The following is an 8,810-nucleotide window of genomic DNA, read 5'->3' as shown; positions in this document are numbered from 1 at the left end:
ATTGAAAGAACTATTGTCCAAAAGTTCTACTTGAGAACAGTCAGATCCAGGGCCTCTGAAGAGAAATCCCATCATACAAGTCCTTTTACTGTTAATGGTGACAAAGGAAGCCACCTTGGTGTGACATCCTGCTCTTGGCTGAGCAGGAAAAGTATCTTTTAATCGGGTGCCAGGCTAGCAGGGTAGAAATTAAGTGAAGAGGGTGAGGGAGGGTATTTCACCACAGAATATTACCAGAGATGCTGAGAGTGGTCTTTGCTCATTCTCATGGAATAGCAGTGACTTCAGCCTACCCAGTCCTCCAGAAAATATGGAAGCTTTGGAGGCACTACAAGCCACTAGGATCACTGATGCTAATCTGCTGTTCTCTGTGCCTCTAGTCACTTTGAGGATTTCAGCTGCCACCACCTGCTCCCAAATCCCCACTTAGTGGAGGTTTTGCAGCCTTGGACCTTATTACCTGTTCAGCAGATTCTTGCCCTTGCCTGCAGCACCCTGCCTGCCTTTTCCAGCTGTCTCCCAACACAGGCCTCTGGGAGCTGCTGTTTTCTCTCTGCAAAGAGAGCAGGGAGAAAGAACAACTCCCTCAGTAAGTGCCATCCCTAATGTGCTGTGCCATATCCTGCTCTGCTGCACAGGAAGAAAGAAAGATGTAGCTGAACACTTCTCAATAAGCAAAAGAAATGAAGCAAAATATTTAATGTCCCTTTTATTAAAATAAGTGGTGGTTAAAAAAGTGAAGTGGAAATCAAGGTTGCGTGTGGTAAGATAGGAAAAGGCTGTGGGCAGCCTAAACCTAAACAAGTTACAGCTGTGCCCCTAAACAAGCGAGGTAAACAACTTTGTTAGAGAATGAAGCAGAGAATGCAGACACGTAGGACTGATCAGAAAAAGCACCTGTGGATAGTTTACTGACCAACGGTAATGTAATGAGGAACACCTGTTATGCATGTGAAGAAAGGGTATAAAAAGGTGTACCAGGGATAATAAATTGCTGATGCCTGAGGCTATCTTGTGTGTCAGCATTTGAGTCCACCATCAGCTGCAGATTTGGAAAGTACAAAATTCCTTTTTATGAAGGATTTCCATTTACGGTAAGTTAATAAATGAGAACGAATTAGCTAATTTTTTAATTGCATGACTAGTGTGTGTTAATAGACCATTGTGAGATGATCAGAAAAGTGTTACAGATGATTTCCTGTTGAGGCTACGATTGAGCTGTGTGATTCTTAACAACTGATCATTTTTTAATATCTGTTCCTTTTCTGAATCCTTTACAAACGCTGTGCAGATTTTCACATTAAATAAGACTAACTACAGAGTGAGGTAGAGCTGTGTCACATAGTGCTGTTTCTTGGATGCTGTAGCCTGCCCTGCCCTGGCTTCTGCCAAGTGGAGCTGCTGCTGGAGGCAGACCGAGGATGGGATGAGTTTTGCTTTGCAGTAGCAGCGTGGGGCCTTGGATTCCTGGCAGGAGAAAGAGGGACAGGAGTGAACTGTTTTCATTAGGTAAAATCCTGTGTTTGCAGCAGACACCTTGAGGGGCTGTCAGCATGTGTGAGGACTGACTGTGCTCATCTGGGCACAACACAGCCTCCCCACCACTGCTCCTGCTGGCAGTTTTCTGTCAGACAGAGAAAACAGGCAAAAAGGTTTATGTGGATAAAACTCACTTTCTAATTATCTCCCCTCAGAAGCCTGGCTCCTGAGGGAGTAGTAAGAATGAAGGAGTTTGATTCTCTTTCTTTTCAGGATCAAAACACTTCATGCTGGTTTCTCTGACTTCCACCAGCATGTGTCCTCCTCAGTGAGTTCCGTGTCAGGCCCCATGTTCTCTTCATGGCTCTGCTAATGTTTGGGAGAAGCCACAATCAGCTCCCCATCCTGGGCCCTGGCTGCTTCTAATCAAGGCCAGGTGGGATTAATAAGGTGTAATAAGGCGCAGCTGCAGCCTGGTGTGAGCCTGAGCTGGGCTTTGTCTCTGCTGGGGCTCAGGAGCTGCAGTTCAGCTCAGGGCGTGGCCCAGCTCCTTGTCTGTGTTCACCCTTGGCTGCTTCTGGCCTTGGCCTGCTAAATTGATTTCCCAGGTTGCCCCTGAGCCTGTGTCCTCTCTGCAGGCTGAGTGCTGTGGGGCTGCACTGCTCCTGGGCTCCCTGGGAGGAAGAGGGTGCTGTCCTACACCTGCCTTGCTGTCCTCATTGTTGGCACATCCTCTTGTGCTGAGCACACCACAGGTGATGATCCAGGTAGGAAAAACATGTTTGATTTTTCCCTCTTTTTCACTTTTGTATTTTTGAGTGCTTTCTTTGGTTTGTGATAAGGTGCTGGGGAGTGGAGGGGGCAATTCATGTGTCTTCTGGATTGTTCTTTGAGGTGCTTTTGTGGTATGGTGCTTTTTGTGGTATTGATGACTTCTTCATGTTTGCATCTTCAGTCATTCTCTTCCTAAAAAGTTACTTGCTGCTATTGCAGACTTTGTCTACTTGCTATTGCAGACTTTGTCTCTCTAGTTCTGAAGTTTTTTCCTACTTTTGCAGAAGAGGAAAAACCTTTTGGAGCAGTCTTGTAGAACAAACAGACTTGTGTGCACCAGCACAGTCCCACCATCTCTAAAGTAATTAGCCCTTCTCACTTTAGCTCCTCTGCTCTGTGCTGTCCAGGAGGAGATGCAGAAGTCTGCTCTTCACTGCCTCGGGGGTTGGAGATGTTTCTCTTTGGTCCTCAGCTGGTTGACAGCACCTGTGTGTGCAGCCACTGGTAATGAAGGCAACTGGCTGTGTAATAGCTGCTCATTGCTCCCAGTCCCTGCTTCTCTGCCTGTATCCTCTGCTGGCTGGGCTGGTGTTGCTCCATTGCTGAATGTTGGTTCAGGATTCAGTGCAGTGGTTTCCAGGCTGAGCACCAGGTGCTACCCAAGAGAACAGTTAATCAGATTTCCCTGGGCTGCTGCTTCAGCCAGAGAGGTGAGAGGTGCCAGTGTGGGCTGAAGAGGCTCAGCCCCAGCTGGAGGCACTTACTGTGGTGATGGAAGGGAAGGGAAAGGCAGCTGTGCAGCCTAGCCTTTCTCACAGCAGGCAGTATGTCTGCAGTGCAGAGGGACTGCTCCTGGTGGAGGGGCAGCTCCATCCATCCTTGGCTGTTATTCTGTGCCCCAATAAGTCTACAGTGGCTCTGACAATGCACAGGTTTCTGCCTACTGCCTCCTCTCATCTGCCGTTCTCTGCAGCCTCCTTTCTACTTGGAAGGTACAACAGAGAGCTGCACTTTGTACCTGATAATACATGGAAACAAATTCAGCACAGCTCTTAATTACAGATGCTGTTTTGGACAGCAATTTAACAGTTAAGCAGATTCTTCAGGAAAGAGATCTCTCCAAATCGGCTTGTGATCTGGATTTGAGAGTGATTGTAGGAAGGTAGCTAATCCTTGGCCTTGGAGAGTTGTGGGCTGTGGGTTTTTTGTTGGTGTAGTTGTTGTGTTGTGTTTCTTAACAGTTGTTTTAACGTGTAAAATGAATCCGTAGCTTGGAATCTGTGTAAAAGGCTAACCTTTGGGTTTCTTTGTTCATCGTTATTTATGATATGGAGTGCAATGATAGTTTATGATAGTGAGTGGCTTCAAACAAATAACACTCTTTTAATACCCAAAATTTTATATGATAAATTTCTTCTTGTCTCCAGATATTTCCTTGAGACCAATTGTAGGCATAATATGCCTAGGCTTTATGATTTTAAAAATCATAATAGTGGATAAGTACATCTTCTGCATACTTAAGATAGTGGGTAGTACTCATTTGAATGTACATTTTCCTATCCATACCACAGCAGTTCATAAAACCACATTCCTGATGAGGAACAGTACAAACAGGCAAGCAGTGAGGGTTGTCTGAACAGATCTTTGGCTTATTTAACCAAGGGGGAGAAAGCCTTACCTGGGTACTGCAAACTTGTGCACTCCTTAGAAAAGAAAGAGGAGACAAACTTTCCAGTGGCAAAAGCCAATATGGCTTTATTGAAGTCAGTTTGTACAATACAGCTGGTGTTTTCCCCCTGGTTGGGCACAGAGAAGGACAAAAGGGTTTGAAAATGTTCTCTGTTTCATGGCAGTGTCATCACAGGATATGAGCCCTTCTCCACAAGTGAACTTGTGGACTGGCTTAGAAACAAAACTGTTTCCCAGAAAAACCTGGACAAAATTGCAGAGCATGATTTAATGCAAGCAAGAGGGCAGGCATGGAAAGGTCAGTGTGATGACAGATGATATTTCACTCTGCTTACAGCTGTGCAGCTGTTTGCTATTGCAGCAGGCTGATGAGGGGAGGCCAAACCCCAGCAGCAGTATATCAAGAGACCATGTCAGTGTGTCATGTGGAAGTGTTTGCTCCTGAAAGTGCCCACCTGGCCCTTGTGATGCTGCAGGAATGTTTCCATGGGCTCTGCAGCCCTGGGGTACCTCTGGCTTTGTGCTCTCCCAAGCTGCAGGTACTGCACTGTGCATTTATGGAGAGCAGGGGAAGAGCCCTTGTTTCAGCCTGCTCTGTGTCCCATCAAGGTCTCCTGTGGAATTTTTCTCACACTGTTCTGTGCTTTCGAAGGAACAGTGACACCATTTCCTTTGGAGTCAGGGAATTGCTGTCCTACAGCACCTGGGGTCTGCTTCCAGAGGTTATTGTGACCCAGCATGGAGCTCAGGGGCTTTGGAACACTGTTCATGGAAGAAGTTTGTGCTCGACAGTGTCTCTGTTCCATGGCTTTATGCACAGCTTTCTTGATGTGTATTTTCTTAGCAGAGAAGAGGTGACTGTGTTTGGGTGCAGCAGCACAAGTAATTCTTTTTGCTATTATCAGTCTATCATAGTCTGCAAAATCTGGTGATTATCATATTCATCAAAACAGATGACATCTTTCTTAGACAGATTAATTAAGGGTAAAGGCATAAGTTGGTGTGGTAAATCACTCTTACAAAAATGTGACTTTCCTGGAATTATACCTTAGTAAAATGTATATGCTGCACTGACTTATGCAGCTTTTGCCATTATCATAATTGAAAATGCAGAAGATATTAACCCTTGAATACTCTCAGAAGTTACTAAGCAAAGAGGGCATGCATTATTCTAAATTCCTGTGATTCCTGTCATGCACAATTTTGGCCCCTCATTCTTTGGAATTAAAATAGAATGGAAAGTGTGTTACAGGTAACGAAAAAATATGTTTTCAATTTCTGCATTTTAGAAGGAAAAATAAAAACCCCTGTCAGTGGTTGAAGATCTAATCCTGCCCATGTGTTTTCACTAAGTGAGTAACTCTCTCAAAGTGTGTGATTTGTGGGAGAGAATCTCTGGAGGCTTCCTTTGAGATTTCTGGTTTATTCCTTGTGTTTAGCACAGTGTTCCTGTAAACTTTGTGTTTTTGTTGCTGCTCCTGGTCTTACCATTCACAAGCAACATCTTAACATAGGGGAAATTGGTATCTTTACATCTAAAGGTGGTTTTCCCACCTTAGTTGGTGCAGTTGTATCTGGTTGCTGTGGTAGGAGAACTGGGGAATACCCCTGACCATGGGGCAAAGGAAGTTAGCTAAAGGTAAGATAACTTCATGTGTGAAATACAGAGAGCTCAGACTGGCACAAAGAATTCAGGCTTTGAGCTGCTGGTGAGATCACCCACCTGTCTGTCCAGTAAAGGCATCTGCATGGCATATGCTCTCATGTTTGAGTGGGACTTGAGAGGCTCATGGGACTGTGTGTCCTGGGATGGGCTGTTTCACTTCTGCCTCTTGAAGCTCTTCCATTATATATTGCTTGGACTTTAGGAAAGGCCAAGACAGAAACCACCTCCATAGGCTAGCATTAGGGTGCTCACCTGAGATTTGGGGTGGGAAGGTTCCCTGTTTCTCATCTCCTCTGCTTGGTGTGGGAAATGACAGGCTTCACCCTCATGTTTGTGGGGTGAGGTGGCTGATCCCTTAAGAGGAGTGGACTTGACATTTCTCAGGAACAGCTCCCATGAGGTAATGTAGCTCGTTCCACATGGAACTGCAAAAACTGGTCCTCTTTCAGGAGTTCAGAAGTGATTGGTGCTTTCTGTGTCCCTGTGTGTGGATGAGAGCCTCCCCACCAGGGCTGGAGTGCCAGCTCTGTGTCTGTCAAGACTGAACAGGCAATTGGATGTAACTGAAGGCAAATTTTGTTGGTGTCTAGGCAAAGCTGGGGTCTCAAACATACCTGGACATGTCCAGGGTGCAGCAAAAGCTCTCAGAATTGCAATTTTGGGCTGCAGTTAAATGTAAAACACCACATGCACCTCTCTCCCTTTGTCCTTTCTGAACAGACTCCAAGTTTTTTTTCTGGATGCAGTCTTTGGCCTCTCCTGATTGTTGTCTCATGTTCTCTGCTAGGTTGGTGTGTCCCTCTAGCAAAGCATGCTCTGCATGCTCTGTGTGTGATGCTGTAAGGAGAGGGCTGTCATAACAATTGCACAGATATTACTGGGATGTCTTTGTGCATAAGGACCACTCAAAAACCATAGCTTGAAGTGCTGAGACTCACCTTCCCACATGTATCAGTGATCCTAAATAAGTAATGAACCAATGTAGTTAAGATGCAAATGTAAATTATCTTATTTTCAGCTTGGCTTGCATTAAGCTGTTAATTTCCATTAGCATTAATGAGAAAATACACCCAAAGGTTTTCTCCAGGCAAGAGTTCTTATCCTCCTAACAATAATTTCCCTTTTACAGCTTCTTTCAATTGAGGATATTTGTATTTTGCAAACTTAATTAAGAATTAATTAATTAACAATGTCCCTGGAAGGAACAGCAAATGGCATTTTCCTGATTTTACCAGTAAGTGAGAGGAGGTTGCCCGGTGGGATGTGGGACTCCTGACTCTGATGCTGAAATCTGAACCACTCATGCCACCATATTCGACTTACTGGGGACTTTGACAAGTTTCTGTCTAATGTACATCCATATTTATCATCTGTCTCTGATTACTTCTTTACTGCTTCTTTTGATAGTTGTTGAACTGAGTTGGTGTAAGAGAGAGCTGTTCTTTTTAGCCAAGCACCTCGCTTGAGCACAGCAGTTCTCTTTGTTCTGTTTGCTGTTCTGTTAAACACCCACAGATCTGTTGAGAGTTTTGTATCTGCATTTGTAGAAGAGCAGACAGTTTTAATAGCTGTCTGCAGGAACAGATTTTGGCTGTAAGCTGTGACTGGCACTATGAAACACGACATCAGGATATGTACCCTGTGATTTCCTACCGGATATCTCTGTCTGTATGAGCAGCCTTACTGGTGTCCACACTGCCTAGCTAATTTCTACATATTCATTTTATGTAATATTTGTTCCTATCACTCAATTGAATTTGTAAACCAAATTCATAAATGATGGGGAGTATGTTTTTCTTTGCAATTAGGGTGATTCACCAGTGGCATAACTAATAGAAGAACAGGAAACTGAGAAATTATATCCTTCTGCTAAAGTCTGGGGGTGGAACTTGGGAAAAGAGATGGTAGGAAACCGAAGGATAGAATGAAAGTGAAGGGGAGAGGATCTAAGTACTGAAAAGAGGCAAGGAGATGTGGGGATGAGACATTGGAACAAGAGCAGTTATTACAGCACACAAGAAAGTCTGGGGAAGCGCCTGTGCAAAAAGAATGATACTTTACTTTCCACAAAGGGAAAGAGATGATGAAAAAGGGGCTAGCAGAGTTTGTTACTATCTGTCTCTGATCACTTCTTCACTGCTGTGCAGCCTGTATGTTTTACAATACCATTGCTCCAGGTGTATTTTTTCCCTTTTTCTTCGAGTCCCATTCAGAGAACTGTATGATCAGGTGAATCTCAGTTGTCATTTCAGAGTCTAGCTACCATAACCTGGTTGGAAACTTGAGAAAGGAACTCTAAGAACTGAAGCCTGAAAGGAAAAGAAAACATATTTGAAATTCTCTTACTGAAGTATGATACAATTATTTATGTTGAGCAACTGAAAAAGAAACAGTCTTGCAAGTTTAGTGGGATCTTGCCTTATGTTCTGCGCTAGTGTTAAATCTCTTGACTTGAATTTTAGCTTTGTATCTTGAAAAAAATAGGAAAAATAAAAGCCACCCTCTTTTCTACCTGTATCTCTCTTTATCATCTCTTTTGAATTTTAAAATCTTACTTGGAGAAGAAACAATTCCAAACTGTAATAACCATGTCTCTGAGTGGTTTTGTGCTGGATGGAAGTCACTAATCCTTTTATGTCATCCTTTGTGAGGATGATCCTTGTCTAGTCTTATATATTGATTAAAATTAAGCGTTAAACAAAACCTTTATAATCTTAAAGGATTATCCTTTCATGTTTTGTGCTCTGCCTTATTTATTGAATTAATCTTTTGTACCCCAGCTGATCGACTGGCTGCCTTTTTTTTCTTAAACACGAATGCTGTGGAGTGAATTGGTTTCCTGTTTGCTTATGTTCAGCTTTTATGGATCCTGCCAACAGGCACTTCCAGGGTGCAATATTGCAGGTTAACGTGAAAGTGGACATCTGTCATGTGTAGGATAGAGAGCCAGAGCCCATTTATTTGTATCCTGATTAATAGAGATTATCACAAAGAACACTAACATTGTTTCTGTGCCATTTGTTCCCTTGTATTGGTTTATACCTGTGTAGTTTTGCTGGTTTGGGGATTTGTCCTCACACATAGCCATGATTAATAATCTTGGTTTTGGGATGTGTGTGTTTGGTTTGGTGTTGCATTGTTGAAGACAAAAAGCGATTAACTGCATCATTCTTGAATCATGCCAAGTGGTAGAGTAGGATCC

General features: G+C 43.6%; 1 long non-coding RNA gene across 1 annotated transcript; it reads left to right on the top strand.

The window, feature by feature from the left end:
* Positions 1 to 980: 980 nt before the first annotated feature.
* On the top strand, positions 981 to 8,576 carry LOC146433445 (uncharacterized). Its single transcript, XR_014854118.1, has 3 exons — positions 981 to 1,094; positions 2,118 to 2,246; positions 7,861 to 8,576. It is a non-coding gene; the product is annotated as an uncharacterized LOC146433445 (long non-coding RNA).
* The last annotated feature ends 234 nt before the right edge of the window (positions 8,577 to 8,810 follow it).

Source organism: Lichenostomus cassidix, chromosome 9 (genome assembly GCF_008360975.1).
Source record: "Lichenostomus cassidix isolate B80296 chromosome 9, HeHo_3.0, whole genome shotgun sequence".
Classification (NCBI taxonomy): domain Eukaryota; kingdom Metazoa; phylum Chordata; class Aves; order Passeriformes; family Meliphagidae; genus Lichenostomus; species Lichenostomus cassidix.
The sequence above is the reverse complement of the archived record's forward strand: the minus strand, read 5'-3'. Positions and strand labels throughout refer to the sequence as shown.